This window comes from Trichosurus vulpecula, chromosome 2 (assembly GCF_011100635.1).
Source record: "Trichosurus vulpecula isolate mTriVul1 chromosome 2, mTriVul1.pri, whole genome shotgun sequence".
Taxonomy (NCBI): Eukaryota; Metazoa; Chordata; class Mammalia; order Diprotodontia; family Phalangeridae; genus Trichosurus; species Trichosurus vulpecula.
In genome coordinates, this window is record NC_050574.1 from 366,834,348 (window position 1) to 366,850,880 (window position 16,533).

The window sequence follows — 16,533 nt, forward strand, 5'->3', positions numbered from 1 at the left end:
TTGTATGTCACCTGTAGCTTTTGCAAAACTCCCCCCAAATTCCCATTTAGTTTCTTATGCCAGCCCTCGATACATCGAAGCTGTGATGGGGAAAGTCACAATGTGGAAGGGAAAATTGCATGGGTAGTATAATATGGTGGTCAAAAACCTAGTACAATCTTAGGTCACATTAAGAAAGGAGAGCTTCCAGGAATGAGATAGTAATAGTCCTGCCATCAAAATGTCATGTAGAGTATTGTGTTTGGTTCTGGGCACCAGGGTTTTAAAAAAAAAACCCAACAAAGTTGTTGATTAGATAGAGAGCATCCAGAGGATATCCATGTCTTGAGGGTTAATTGAAGGTGAATCACCTTGAGTCCATGTCTTGTGAGGGTTAATTGAAGGAGTTGTAAATATTTAATTTGGAGAAGAAAAGATTCAGTGAGAACATGATGGTGATTTTCAAGTATTTGAAGGGTTGTCATGTGGAGGAAGGGTTCATTGGTTCTATTTGGCCCCAGAGGGCATAATGAGGAGCAATTGGTGGAAGCTTCTTTTCTGTCTTTTTTCTTTTTAAAGGCAATCGGGGTCAAGTGACTTGCCGAGGGTCACACAGCTGGTGTATCTGAATTCGGATTTGAACTCAGGTCCTTCTGACTCCAGGGCCAGTGCTCTATTCACTGTGTCACCTAGCTGCCCCTGGTGGAAGTTTCAAAGAGGAAAATGGCTTGATGGCAGCAAAAACTTCCTCATCAACAGAGCTGTCCGTAAGTGAAATGGTCTCCCTCAAGAAGTAGTGGGTTCTTCTTCCTTGGAGGTCTTCAAGAAGAGACAGGATGACCCCTCAGCAGGTGTATGAGAGTGGCAATTCTTTTCTGATAAGGGCTGGATTAGATAGCTGCTAAAGCCCCTTCCAGCTCTCAAATTCTGTGATTTTGTGGAATACAACCTGATAACAAAAAAAGTTGTTCTCCTGAGTTTTAACTGTATAAACCCAAACTGTAGCCTTTATAATTATAATGTCTTTAATATACTCAAACAGAGCTGCAATATCATTAATTTGGTGGTTTCCTCTAATGATGAAATGGCAGCCTATCCATACCTGCCAATGGGCAGTTGTGACTGGTCCAAATCTTCCCAGAAGTTCACCACAAGGAATCCACCCAACATGCTGGAGGCCTTCCTCAGTTTCTCCTTATGTCTAGAGGGGACCAGTGGAACACTCTGACTTGTCATCCTTGGCTCTTGCCACAGACCCATCTTCTTTTTCTGTTATATAATTTCTTGATGACATCTCTTACTCCTGTTTTTCTGAGTCCCTATTGGTCTCATGCTGCTGCCAACTCATGCACTCCAGGTGTTTTTCCATTGCCTTCTGTGTCACGCTTATCTTTAGTTTTTGGAGGTACACTGGTGTTCCATGTCCCATTTCTTTATCTAGAAGGCTGGAGTCTAGAAATCTTAAAATCTTAATATTGTCCAAGAAATACCTATTCACCTATCTAGAGGGCTAGGTTTTTGGAACTCCTCTTAAGAACCTGTGGGTGAGAGCATAGACAACTCCCATTTACCTCTGCCCTAAAGCAGCTATTAATGTATAGGTTCCGAAAGTGGACAATACCACCCCTGGGAGGTGCTGGAATGATTGGGGTGGGGCATAGTAGCCTCAAGTGCAATTGTAGGGTATTGAATAAAAATAAGGGGATGGTGGAAGCATGAGGAAGGAAGAAAACAGAAGAAATTTTTGAAAAACCATTCATACATGTTTCATTTGTTGTGTAACAGAGTTAATGTCATACTGATTACATTATTTTCCAAATAACCACAGAAAATGCAAGATATAACTGATCTGTGGTTAAGTCCTCTGACCGGTCTCAACAAGCAAGTGTTGGCAGATGAGTATGTTGAGCATTGTCAGGAAGTCTAGCATGCATTAGCAGGAATATGTGCATGTAATGACTTATTTACAATATGATGCTAAATGGTTACATAACTCAATATTGCATCATCACAATTTTCATGTAGGAAAAACCCTACATATTTACAATAAATTATTAAATTTAAGGTGTATCATTTAAAATTTTTTAATTTTTTTTTGAAATGACACAAAGTAAAAAAAAAAAAGACCATTAAAGGGTTAAAGAAAATAGATTTCCAGGGGGGTACTGAGTAATTTTTTTTTGAAAAGGGGGCAGTAGGCCAAATAAGTTTGGGAACCTCTGTATTAATGGCTCCTTCAGAAGAGTCGGGTGAGGCTATGCTGATGCCTGATCTTCTTCTATGATCCCCCAATATATCTACTCTTAGCTCTGTTGCTTTTTGGTCTATCCTCCAAAAAGGGGGAAAAGGCAAAAGGTTTTGATGCTGCAACTGATTACTCTTTTGACAACAGGCCTCACACAAAGGGTGGCTCCATTCCATAATAATCTGAGCCAACCAGTTCATTCTCACCGAATGGAAAATGGGTCAAATGGGCATGTCCACATACCTCATAGGGAGATGTAAACAAATATCAAAGAGGTGTGTGTATGTGTGTGTGTGTGTGTGTGTATGCATGTGTGTGTGTGCTGTGTATGTATGTGTGCATGTATTGTCCTAATCAAGTCCCTATAGACTGTTACATCAGTAATAACTGGATGAAAGAGGAATTTACAAAATCACTAATAGATTTTTATCAAAGATAATGATAATATAAATGCTATATCTCAAAATAGGAAGTGTAATCAAAGTGGTGAGTATTCTGAAGCAAATTCATCAATGAGAGAAAAATTAATGAATTAAAATTATGCTTAAACATTTAGAAAAGGAACAAATAAAAAACCAACAGAAAATAGAAGAGAATTAAACAAGGTGAGAGTAGAGAACAATATAATGAAAAGAAATAAATTAAAGAATCTTCGTTAAGAAGACTAACAATTAGCAGATCTAATTTAAAAAAAGAGAAAATACGAATAACTAAAATTAGAAATGCAAAAAGAGAGATTTAAAGGGCCAAACAAATTAAAATAAACCCCCCAGAGATTAGTATATACAGATCTAGGACAATAAATTTGAGAAACAGTATTTGTTGGGGAATCAAATCTCAAGAAATTAAAGTTTTTTTCTTCCACTAGGTGGCAATATTTCTCTGAGAATCTCATTTTGTCTGTGTGTGTGTGTGTGTGTGTGTGTGTGTGTGACAAATATGAGGATCAATGGCTTAAATGATCAGGCTGGCTCCAGTGGCAGTAGTGTATTTATTCTGTGAAGTCTGGATTCAGTCAAAAGGCCTCACTTGAGGATCTAAAAGGCCCCATGTGGCCTCAAGGCCACAGGTTCCCCACCCCTGTTAACTAAAGCGTCTTGTGGTTCCTCTGGCTTCAAACCCAATCCCATAAGGAAAATCTAGGAAAAGGTCACAATTTACTATAATGTTATAGCCTTTCCCAATCCTTCTTAATTCTAGTGTCTTCCCTGATTATTTCCTACTTATCCTGTAGAGAGCTTGTTTGTAGTTCTTTTTTTTTCGCCTGTATCTCCCCCACAAAATTGTGAGCTCTTTGAGGGCAGGGACTTTCTTTTGCCTTTCTTCAAATTCCCAGCACTTAGCACAGTTCCTGGCACTAGCAGAAATTTAATAAATGCTCACTGACAGGCTATTGTTTAAAGAAAAAATAAAATAAATTGAACTGAAAGTTAAAATAAAGAAGAATTCACAAAAAGACCTAAAAGTTCAATGATTTAAAGACTACTTATAGAAACAGTATAAAAGGAGAAAAAGCTGAATTAATTAATGATCTCCTACAAGTATCTTAGTATCATAGATTCAGAATTGGAAAGAAACTTAGTGGTTATCTATTCTAACCCTGTTATTTTATAGATAAGGAGGCCAAGACTGAAAACCTTTTCCAAGTTTACATAGGTATGTGGCAAAGCTGAGATTTGGCCTTTTTTACTCCAAACATTCTTTCTGCATTTTTTCCACTGAACTACACTGTTTATAAATAATTATCTTTTGTGGGAGGGGAAGTTATGAAAGAAAGGAGAGGGGAGATAACAGACAGAGATATACCTTGATCCAGTCCATAGAGGAGAAGAGAAGGTAATTTTTTTAGCCTTTCAACAAGCATGGAAAGCAATAGGGATGATGGGAAGGGGAGGGGGAATAGAGAGATTCCTCATACCAGATAGGAAAAGGAAAGACTACCACTAAAAACTAGCATAGGTGGGAGGAGGCATATGTCTCTATTAAAAACAAAGGCTTCATAATGGGCTTTGTTGGGGCATGGTGGGACTCATGAAGATAGCCTTCTCTGAGGAAAAGATTGTACCCTAAAGGACTACATCTCACCTCAGGAAAGGAATGTATGCACCTCCAAAGGCAGCTAACACTCAAGAAAGTAGAAGAGACATAGTATTAGCAGTTTTAGGAGTGCAGAGTGATCATGGTGAAGGCAGGGAACAGGATTAGGGCCTCATGGCTTGGGCTTCCCACCATGTAACACTACTTTAATTTGATATTGCTGTCTTTAGGAAATAATGTTTCTAAGAATGAGCTACAGCAGAAAAAACAGAAGGAGTATGCGTGTATGATTTACAAATGCAGCACCAAAGAAATGGAATAGAGGAGGGAATTAAAATTTCATACACCACAAACTCTGTTCTTATAAGAGACACAGAATGAAAGGAGGCCAAGTGAGTCATGAACTGGAGGATAGAATTAAGAATAGACTAGAAAGGGTAAGGATACAAACAAAATTGAAAATTGTTTTTTAAAAAAATGAACAAAAATGAAAATATTTTCGCTAACTCAATCAAAATAAAAAGAGAGAAAAAAATGTATTTTTTTTTCGATGCAGATGAAGCAGAAGCATGCCAACGTTCTCTTGCTTGGTGTTTACACTTTATTGCCGTACTCTGTAACTCACATATATCATAAAGAATCTGTAAAATAGGTACTTGTCAATGGAAAGCTTTAGGCTATTTTCCATTAGCAGATCCAACCCCATCATTAATCTTCTCTTATGCTTTGGGTTTCGCCAAGACAATAATGTCGTGGAGGTATACCAACATTTTTGAGTATTTCATATCTCTGCTTTCTCATATCTCTTTCATTATCTTATTTCTCTACCAGACATATTATCATATTTTCTCTACCAGTCTTTGGAAAATGGTAGACCCCACTGAGACACCTGTGACATATACTCAATGTGGTAAAATCCAGCCAGATAGATTGAATCAAACTTCTTCTTGTCTTCTGCCATAGGAATGTGGTATTAGCCACTACACAATCAACCAAAATCACTGGCCACTTAACAGCTAGTCCAGGACATCTTAAATTCTTGGCATGACATCCAAAATAACCACTCTAGTCCTTTTGTTCAAAAGTTAGTCATCTACGCACACATATATTCTTCCATTTGTCTTCAATATCACCACTATAGGTGATGTGTATGGGGTGCTGGACTCCATGATGATGACATTAACTGGTAGGTTTCTAATTTTTCTTTATCATTACAGGAATGGTCAGGAGTCAGTGAGCTGAATTTTGTAGGCTGCTCCTTGGACATATTCCATATCCCACTTCAGCAGTGAGAATACATCTATCCTTTTGCTGAATTTCTGCCTTAACCTCCTCCTAGCATCTAGGTGGCCTAATGCATAGAACACTGGGCCTGCAGGTAGTAAAACCCGAATTCAAATCCAACCTCAGACATTTACTAGCTGTGTGACCCCGAGAAAGTAATTTAACCTTATATCTGCCTCAATTTCCTCAACTATAAAATGAAGATGATAATACCATGTACCTCCTGGGTTTTATGATGATCAAGTAAGGTAATATTTATAAAGTGCTTAGCACATAATAGGTGCTTAATAAATGTTTATTCCTTTCCTTCCTTCCTTCATTCCTTTCTTTCTTTCTTCCTATCTCCCTCCCTCCCTGTCTTCTTCCCTCCATTCCTTCCTCTTTGCCTCTTTCCTCCCTTTCTCCCTTCCTACCTCTCTTCCTTCACTCCTTTCTCCTTCTCTTTTTCTTTCCATCTCTCTTTCCATCTCTCCTTCCTTCCTTCCTTCTTTCCTTCTTTCTCCCCTCTCTCTCTCTTCCTTTCTTCCTTCTTTCTTCCCTCTCTCTCTTTCTTCCTTCGCTAGGTAGTCGCTATAGTCAATTTTCTTGGGATCTACTTCAGAGATTGAAGGGCCAGGGCTCTTAAACTCCCTAAAGCCAAGGATTGCTTTTCCTCTTTGTCTGTATATCCCTAGGGCCTATCACAGTTCTTAGAACAGTACACATAGATAGTATTTCATAAATACTTTTTTAAACTGAATTGATCTGTCCAGGGGAAGGAAGGCGTGAACAGGGCAGACATCGTGTGTTTGACATAGAGGTGAGTGGAAGGAGAGGGAAAAGACAGAAGAGGCTGGATAAGAAAATTCCCTTGTCACAGTTTAACTAGGACTCATGCTGAAAACACTGAATAAGGAATGAAAAATTATAGTTATTGATGATCTCTTCCTAGCCTTTTATTTTCTCCCTGATGCTGACATAACGCTAAACCCAGAAAGGTGGAGAAAGCCAGGTCACCATTTGGCAGAGGAACAAAACTCATTGTTGCTAACTCACAGACAACATCATCTAATGACCCTGGCAAGCCAGAGGCACTGGCACACACATCTCATTTCCTCTGCTCTGCTTTCTCTTGAGATGGATGCTTGGCTCTGCTTCACTTTATTTTTGCCACCAGTGTCAAGTTTCAATGATGCCAATATGGCTATAGGTAAGCCATACGAAAGGATAATTCCTTCCACTTTTTTCTTGCGTAGCCCCAGCAGTATAACCAAACACTCACATTTGGCACGAGAGGTAGAATATTGAGCTCTATTTACTGAGAACCAAACGGATTAAGGTCTTTTATAAAGTTTAAAACAACGTCTACACTCAGGTTCTTCCACCAAGACACAGACTGCATCATGTTCCTTTATAGAACTTTGTCATTATATCTCTTGATTTTGTTTGCTACTGAAAGGTAGGAAAAATATTTCTGAAACTTAAGAAATTATTCCAGCCTTTTGCTTACTTCGATTATTTGAAATGTGTCTGTATTTAAGGAGCTGAATGAAATTTGAGCTGAACATGCTCCCATCTGTAGAGGGCACTGTGGCTGTTCTCTGTGGCAAAGTGTGCTTTCTCTCCTAAGCCTACTGCTGGCCTGGGTAAATCACTCTTAAAATTTTTACCGTGAAAAATAAGGTAAAAGATGAGCTTTCCTTCAATGTATTTCCTTAAATTTTCTAGCATTTTAATGAAGCATTTCCTAACATTTCAACAATACAGCCCCACCCGATCTCCTCCAGATTAATAATGTATTTTGCGGTTTTCTTCATTAGTGAAACAAGAGGGATGTACTTTTAAAGTCAAGACCAATTATTTAGATACTTTAGAGAGAAAATATTAGTAACTATAAACAGAAAGTATCAAGCTTAAGACACCACGATTAAGCATCTCCTGATTGTGGCTAAATAATTTCAAAGTGAAATGATACTTAAACTTTTTTTTCTTTTCATTTAGTATGATTTCTTTTTTATTTTAAAACACACAAAAAGGCAGTGTTTGGAGAATAAAAAGAACTTTGCATGCATTTTGGGGGCTAAGGGAGGGAACATAATTTAATGTTCCAAATATTCAATATTCTAAAAATGTTGGTATTTAAATTCTTGGTGTCACCCCTGACTCTTTATTCCCCTTCACTCCATATATGCAATCAGGCAACCAGTCTAGTTTCTATCTCCACAATATTTCTCACATTTCTCCTCTCACACAGCCACCAACTCCCTCATCACCTCTTATGAGAACTGTTATGTTAAATGACTAATATGGAAATATGTTCACATGATTTCACTTATATAACCTATATCAAATTGCTCACCATCTTAGGGTGGGGGAAGGTAAGAGAGGGAGAAGATTTGGAACTCAAAATTTAGAAACATGAATGTTAAAATGTCTTTACATGCAATTGAAAAAAAATACAATGCTATTAAAAAAAGAACTATTGTGTTAATTTCCTTTTGGTTTTTCTTCTCACTTCTCTTCCCACTCCAATATATCCTCCACCAAGCCAAGAAAGTATTTTTCCTAAAACACAAGTCTGAGCATGATGCATCCCTATTCCACATAATTACTCAAAGATTAAATATAAACTTCTGTTTGGCACTTAAAGCTTTTTACAATCTGGCCTTTTCCTACTTTTCTTGTCTCATTACACATTACTCTCCTCCCCCTACTGTCCAGGCATACCACTGACATTCCATTTCCTACCTCTGGGTTTTTGTGCCAGAACCTAGAATGCTCTCTCTCCTCATCACTGCCCCTTGGAATCCCTGATTTCTGTAAGAGGTCTTTCTTGGTTCTCCCTTGGTTCTCCTCATGTGGCCTGAGGCCCCTGAGCTAGTGTATTCCCCGCCAAGCAGATATCTTGAATCTGCTTTGTATGTGTCTTGAATATGCCTCTATAAGTGCACATGTTGTCCCTCCCCTCCTTAAAATATAAGTTCCCTAAGGATAGAGATTCCTTCACTCTTCTCTTTGTACCTCCAGCACTAAATACAATACCTGGCACATGGTAAATGATTAAAAAATATTTGTTGGTTGATTGATTGACTATAGAATTGCATTCATACTTCAGTTTGAAGTCATTGTAATCCAGATGTAACTAAGAAAAGAGGGAATGTCATACTTTGGAGTTAACTGAGAGTATTAAGTGTTTGTTTGTAGGCAATCAGGGTTAAGTGACTTGCCCAGGGTCACACAGCTAGTAAGTGTATGAAGCCAGATTTGAACTCAGGTTGTCCTGACTTGAGGGTTATGCCACCTAGCTGCCCTGAGTATTAAATGTGTTGAAAAAAATTCTTCTAAAAATAATGGATGTATAAACAAACAGTAAATTTGCATTTCTTACATGAGAAGAATAATATCTTCATCAACAGAAACTTCTTTCTGACTAATGTTGTACTAGGGACTAAGTTAATTTCAGATTGACAGAATTTCAGAATTAGAAAATAATCAGAAGGTGAACGTGCTTACATTTAGATCTGAAATTTCAGGCCTGGTGTCAGGAACTCCCAGTGTGGAATCCTCCTATTCGATAAACTCTTCTGGGTCCCTTTTGCCTCTAGTATAAAATATAAAAATCCTTTGCTTGGCATTCAAAGCCCTTCATAACCTTATACCCCTCATACGTGTCTAGTTTTCTTATATTTTAATCTCTGACGTGGACTCTTCCATCCAGTGACACTGGGTGTTCCATGAACAAGAGACTCCATATCTTTGCTCCTGAAATTTTCTTTACCTATCTCTCATACTGGAGTGCCCTCACCCTCAACTCTGTCTCCTGGATTTCCTGGCTTCCTACAAGTCTCAGCTAAATCTTACCTTCTACAGGAAGCCTTTCCCAATCCTCCTTAATTCTAGTTCCTTCCATCTGTTAGTTATTTTCTATTTATCCTACATATAGCTTGTCAATATATATCCATTTATATATCATCTCCCCGATTAGATTGTGGGCTCCTTGAGGGTAGGGACTATCTTTTGTCTTCTTTTGTAAACTCAGCACTTAGTACAGTACCTGGAACATAGTAGGCAATAAACAATAATAATGTTTATTGATTGATCGAAACTCCTACGAATGCTGATCATCAACTTCACTGCATGCTTCCATCTTGAAAGGCTGCACTGAAAGGTCAAGTGACTGTGTTCTTATATGTCAACTATCATCACCCTTTGGCCAGAAGAAAACATTAATTAGGGTGCATGACATGGATACGTGTTTCATAGCCAGTAGTGGCCCTTTCAGTAGCAAAAGCAGGGATGCCAATTGGACACCTGCAACTTTCACTCTCTTAGGGATACAGAACAGAAAGTAGAAAAGGAATATTTAAGACCTCATTACATAAGTAACAAGTATAGGCAAGAACCATTTTAAGTTTGTCAGCATAATAGTTCTTTTTTTAATGTATCAGCTACAAAATGGTGGGGTCTCTGGCTTTTTTTTTTCTAGCTGAAATATGAGAGGCTCAGCCTGGGAGGTAGAACATACCTAAGTGCCTATTGCCTATGGTGGAAAGCCTGCCTTCTGGAGTTCCTGACTTAATCGATTGGCTGCTACAGTGACCGCAGAGGCAGAAGGGAGTAGCATTTTATATCTTCTTCACTTTGTAGGTGTTTTCTTTTACTCTTTTCTTAGTGAAGCTATTTTTGTTATGAGTACCTCAATGTATTTTAGCCCTCAAACCTGAATTACTGGACTGACCTAAGCTAGGCCTGATCTAGAATATTTGGTTTTAGAGATTTTTTTAATGGCTTTATAGTTAAATTCTTTCTTTCTTTTTTCTTTCTTCCTTCCTTCCTTCCTTCCACTTCCTTCTTTCCTTCCTTCCTTCCTTCTTTGTTTCTTTCTTTCTTGCTTTTTGTAGAAAAAAGTTCTTGTCAAATAAAGGGAATCCTGGGTGAGTGAATGTTTATGTATATAGCCCTCTGGCAGTCTGGTGATGTCTATGGACCCCTTCTCATAATGTTTTTAAATGCATAAAATAAAACATATAGGATTACAAAGGAAATTAATTATATTGAAATACAATTATATATATATTTAAACTTATGTACCCCAGGTTAAGAAACCTTAAATTAAAGCTAATTATGTGAACATTGTTATTCTTTTTTTTTTTGAGGCAATCTTGGGTTAAGTGACTTGCCCAGGGTTACACAGCTAGTAAGTGTCTGAGTTTGGATTTGAACTCAGGTCCTCCCGACTCCAGGGCTGGTGCTCTACCCACTGCTCCACCTAGCTACCCCATCATATTGTTATTCTCGCTATAAATTAAATAAGATGATGTAAGGTAGATGAAGCTAAATGGAAGACAGGTTCTCTTTGGAGAGGAAAAGAAAGGGGTTGATAGAATTGATTTTATTGTGTATTCAAAGCCAACATGAAACATCATGAGATACTTGGTAATCTTGTATCAAGACCATTATGAAAATAATTGCAAATCATTCAATCAGCATCTGTTGCAGAGAATGAGGAGGTAGAGAAATTCTATAAGGCTTTTCAAATTAAATCTCTCTCTCTCTCTCTCTCTCTCTCTCTCTCTCTCTCTCTCTCTCTCTCTGTGTGTGTGTGTGTGTGTGTGTGTGTGTACATTTGGGATCTCAATGCAAAGACGGATAGAGGAGAAAATGGTAGAAAAAGTCGGAAAATGTAGTTCAGCATTACGAAATGAAAGAAAACAAAGTCTTAGTGATTAGAAAGAAGTCTCAAGCCTATCTCTTAGGAATACTTTGTTCAAGAAGTTGGAAGTCATCCTAAAAAGATGAAAATGATAATATTTTATGGACATGAAATGACTTATTACTGAAGTAGGAGTCATTTACAAACCAACTGTCAAATCATCATTATTAGAGCAAAATAAAAATCAGCATTAAAATAGAAGAGATGAAAGTGAGATTGGTGAACAATTAAAACAGCTCCAACCTGACTTGTTTAGATAAAGTATTGACACAGAAAGTGGGAATCAAAACACTGATGCAGATTATCATAATTTCCTTACAGAATTTTAAATAATGTAATGATTAGTAGGAGGTCAGAAAAGTCTAGAAATTTTTCAAGGAGAGGGGGAAGCTTACTTAGTCTTCTTAACGAGTGGAGAGTTATAGTAGCCAAGGCCAACACCAGTTTAGAACATATACTCCTGTATAAAACCTCAGGGAGGAGGATGGCAGGATTGTGTTGGTTCAAAAAAAAGTGAAAAGCAGTGGACAGAAAAATAAGTTAGCAGAAATCTTGGTACAAACAAAATTAATATTATCCAGGAGAATTCAAAGAAGAAACAGGGAGAACAATAAAGGATGAAAAATGGAAAAAAATCTGCCAATGTTTCTATAATAAACTATTTTCTTTATCAGTGACAATAGACCAAACACATTTGAATTCTAACATAGCATTCCTCCATGTGCTTCATGAGGAAGTAGAAATGCACCTAAGAGAATGAAATTTGGAAGAGCAGCTGGACCAGATCAAGTATACACAGAGGACATCCATGCTGGAAGTAACCTAATTCTAAGGGTATTGATAGATCAATTCTTAAGAAATCTAAAAGAAAGGGAGGTACTCAACTGGAAAAAATGACAAATGGTATTTTTTTTGGTTCAGTTTTGTGAATTTATCAGCATAAGTATTATTATAATATTATTACCAAAAAAAGTCATCAAAAAGTTATCCATAAATTGGCCCTTTGCACTTTCTCACTTCCACAAAACAAAGAAATTATATATATATATATATATATATATATATATATATATATATGTATTACGCACACACGCACACACACACACACACACAGTGAGAGAGAGAGAGAGAGAGGAGAGAGAGAGAGAGAGAGAGAGAGAGAATCTTTGTAATAATAAAAAAAAATGAGCACAGTCAGGTCTTTTTCGAATGATATTCAATAGCTAACCTAATCTTTACATTCACATAATTGACTGAAATAGCAAGCACTTAATAATTGCTTTTTAATTCATTCATCCATCTATTTATGTGCCTAGGTAGTTATATTTACAGTCTTTTAAAAATTATCTTATGAGTTGGTCCTCATTTTTATGCTTTTGCACCATCTTATGTTTCTAGATTTTCTGGAAGATATGGCCTAGCTCCTCCTTTTAGATCTGATCTCTCAAAGATTCTTGGGACTCTGCTGCCTTACTAGCTTTTCTCAGGGGGTTACTGTGCAAATGATTATGAAACAGTTGTTTTATTGACTGGAATTTTCAGCTTTGGCATTACTAATTTTAGACAAATTTACTTCATCTTCTCTATGAAGCCTTCCCAGACAGCTTCAACCCACATGGGTCTGTACCTTTTTTGAGCCCTGAATCTCATCCTCATAGTTGGTACTATATAATGTAGCTCCATATTTATTGTTCTTATCTGGCTTCATGTGTGTGAGTTCTATCTTCCCCATTAAAGTGTACACTCAGGGAAGTTTTGAGGCCCCCAAAACACTTGGATGAAGAATGACTGGGCCCTCAGGCAAAGGGCTAGTACTGCCCAGCCAGGTCGCAGACAAAAGTTTGAAGGCAAGAATGACATTAGGCCTGACATAGATCTAAGTGCATACTGTGTGTGTGTGTATGTGTGTGTGTGTGTGTGTGTGTGTGTGTATGTGTGTGTGCACGTGTGCGAGGGTGCGTGTGAAGTTTTCTGGGTGTGCCACCCATCTTTCAATGATGGGATGTTCCTCACCATCTTTCAATGTAATGAAGGAGCTGGTTCAGCCTTGCAGATTGAATTCCCAACCCCTGCTTGCTACTCCCCAGTGTTTTAATTTTATTTTAAAAATTGGATTACATTTTGCAGTGAAATGGTTTCTTTTTGTATCCCATCTCTTGTGCTTATTACCTGTGTGACCTTGGACAAGCCACTCATCACCCTGGGTTTTAGTTTCATCATCTGTAAAATAAAGAAATTGGACTCAGTGATCTCTTCTGTGCTATGATCTTCCTGGAGCTTGCCCCATTAATTAATCATTCCCTCTCTCTTGTCTTCAATCTTTCACTATTAACTGGTTCTTTGCTGTGTCCAAATATTATCCCTTAGCCCCAAACCTTCACATGACTCTGCCATACTTTAAAGCTTACCCTATTTCTCTCCTCTTTTTCACTTCTAAACTCCTAAACAGAAACTTCTATATTCAGCTGCCTCTACTTCCTGACCACTCATTTACTTCCACTCTTATAGCAGCCTGGCTTCCAAATACTACTGCACTCTACTGCAGAAGAAATTCAGATTGCCTATAGACAGGGGTGTGCTGGAGCCAGCTTGAGCCAGCTCAGGAGAGCTGATTATTCAATTTTCAATGTGAGCATTTACACCTCAGAAATCACATATGCATATTCATATGCATACATATATCTTCAATAGAGAAGATGAGAATGACTATAGAAGCGTGGGTTTCTTACCTTATCTTAATTACTGCAGATATTCTAGGAAACAAAATAACAGTTACATATTATTACAGACGTGTATGAAATATGTATCAGACTTTCCAGCCTCCCTCCACCATCTACTGTCAAGATAGCTGAGGTCCAGGCTGTTCCATTTCAATACTGCTTGTGAAGTGCATCTTCTGTTTAGGGTATGGAGGCGAAATCTCCTTGTAAGGCTGACAAAGGAGGACTGACTGGACAGGCCAAAGGGAATCATGTTCAGGGAGACTGGAGGAGCTATTGTCCTCAGCTCCAGCGATTAAATGTGGGATTAAAGAGGAAACATTCCTTGCAACCTTCTATCCTGCGCTCATCAGGCCCATTCAGAAGGCACTCCTTCCAAGAAATGTTGCCAGGGTGCCTTCTATTCAGAGCCTTCACAGTTGACTTCACCAGCCAGACAAAGAGACTTCAGTTAGTTAATTAAAACCAGGTAGTAGAAGAAATCAAGGACTACACTTCAGAAATGCCCCAGTGGCTCTGAAGCAGAGGAAGGGACATATGGTATGAATGTAGTCTGTTGGCTGCTGGGTATATCTTTCACATGCTGCCCTTGGCTGATGTACCCAGGATTATTTTTCCAGGGGCAATGCATGATATAAGCAGTTAGTTTTCCTGCTTTTTCCCCTTTGATTGTCCTGAATACCCTAGTCCTATTAATCTTAACTTCCTGATTTTCTGGAAGAGAAACTCATACCACATTCCAGATACATCACACACCTTCACCAGAAGTTAGTAGACTAACATGACTGAATTCCCCTTAGAGATGATGGACTTAAAATGTGGAATGAGACAGGCATTTTTGGACATGGCTGATGTAGGAATTTGTTTTGCTATCCTATGTATATTTGTTATGAGAATTTTTTCTTTTAAAAAATTTAATAAGGGGGGCAGTGAGAGGGAGATGTAATAAATACGTGTAAAAATAAGTAAAGAGAATTTTAAAATGAGTTCTTAGTTACCAAGGACAATTCTTATTCTCGAGCACCCAGACTATATTTATATTTCTTAGAGTCAGAGTTAGACCAAAGGTTCTTAGACAAACATGACAGGCTAGTGGCCTGACACAATGGACTCTACCACTTGTGTATAAATTAATTTTAATTATATAAAACATAAATTGAAGAGCATGGAAAACTTTTCTCACCTCTTGCCTAGGCACTCATCATATAGCATCTTAGGAACCTACTACATATTTTTTGCCTCCTGCGTTAAAGTTGTATCTTGTTCTGGTCCCCCCCAACCATCTCTTCCCTTTCTAGTCAATGTAGTAAGTTTACGAGTCTCTAGTATAAAGGGGCAAGAGGAAGAAATAAGATTGCAAAAGGGAACCTGAAAGTCAAGCACGAAACATCCCAAAGAGCAAAGGAGCATAATTTACAAATTGTATCATACATTAACCAAAATTCACATTATGATAATATGCGCTAAATCAGCGCTGCTGTCAGGGCCCTTAGGTCTTATGATATAAAAATCCCAGACAAATTCCAGACCTCTACAGTATAGACCAGCAGATCACCAAATGGGGTTGATAATTTTGAGATGATGCAGACATCTTGCTGACAACTTCGAAATGATTTGGATATGTTAATGAACTAACCCCAAGGTGGCACAGATAAGAGTTAATCTGTTCCCTTTAAAAACCCAATAAAATGAGGCCCTCAAACTCCTGCCCCTCCTCAAGCACTCTTTCATCTCCATTGGGTCCATCTCCATCAGGTCCATGCTGTTTAATGCTCCATCTCTAATCCATGCCCCATCATGCCCCACTCCCTACTCACCCCTATCCCTACACTCTTGTATTCTGTGGCACCAGCCTCATTGCTGCCATCCTACAAGTCACTCCAGTTCCCGAGTTTCAGTGTTTCCAATGACTGTCCTCCATGCCTGGAATGCTTTCCCTCCTCATCTCCACCTCTTGGCTTCACTGACTACCTTCAAGTTGCAGCTAAACTCTCACCTTCTGCAGGAAGTGTTTCCTGATTCCTCTTAAAGTGAGTGCCTTCCCTCTGTTGATTATTTCTGTTTTATCCTGTATATAGCTGGTTTGTATGTAGCTGTTTGCATGTTGTCTCCCTTGTAAGACTGTGAGCTCCTCAAGGGCAGAGATTATCCTTTCTCTTTCTTTGTATCCCCATCGCTTAGCACAGTGACTGGCACACAGTGGGTGCTTAATTAATGTTTACTGAATAATTGACTGACTAGAAAAAGAGTCACAAGAGGTTTAGTGATTCTTTAAAAAATAACTTGTTCTTGTGACTAAGAAGGACTTATACTCCAAGCCCACAGGTGGGGTAACAACATTTTCTTATCTACTGTGATTTTATACATATGTATACACACACACACACACACACACACACACACACACACACACATATATATATAAATAGATAGATACACCTTTGAGTTGCATATCCTTTTGAAATATACAGAGCTCCAAGTCCCAGCTGGTCAATGACTCCAAAGCTTGTTGTTTTGCTCTCTATTAATGAGGACTTTGCCTCTGAGCAGTGGGCTGTAACAGAAGGGGGAAAGGC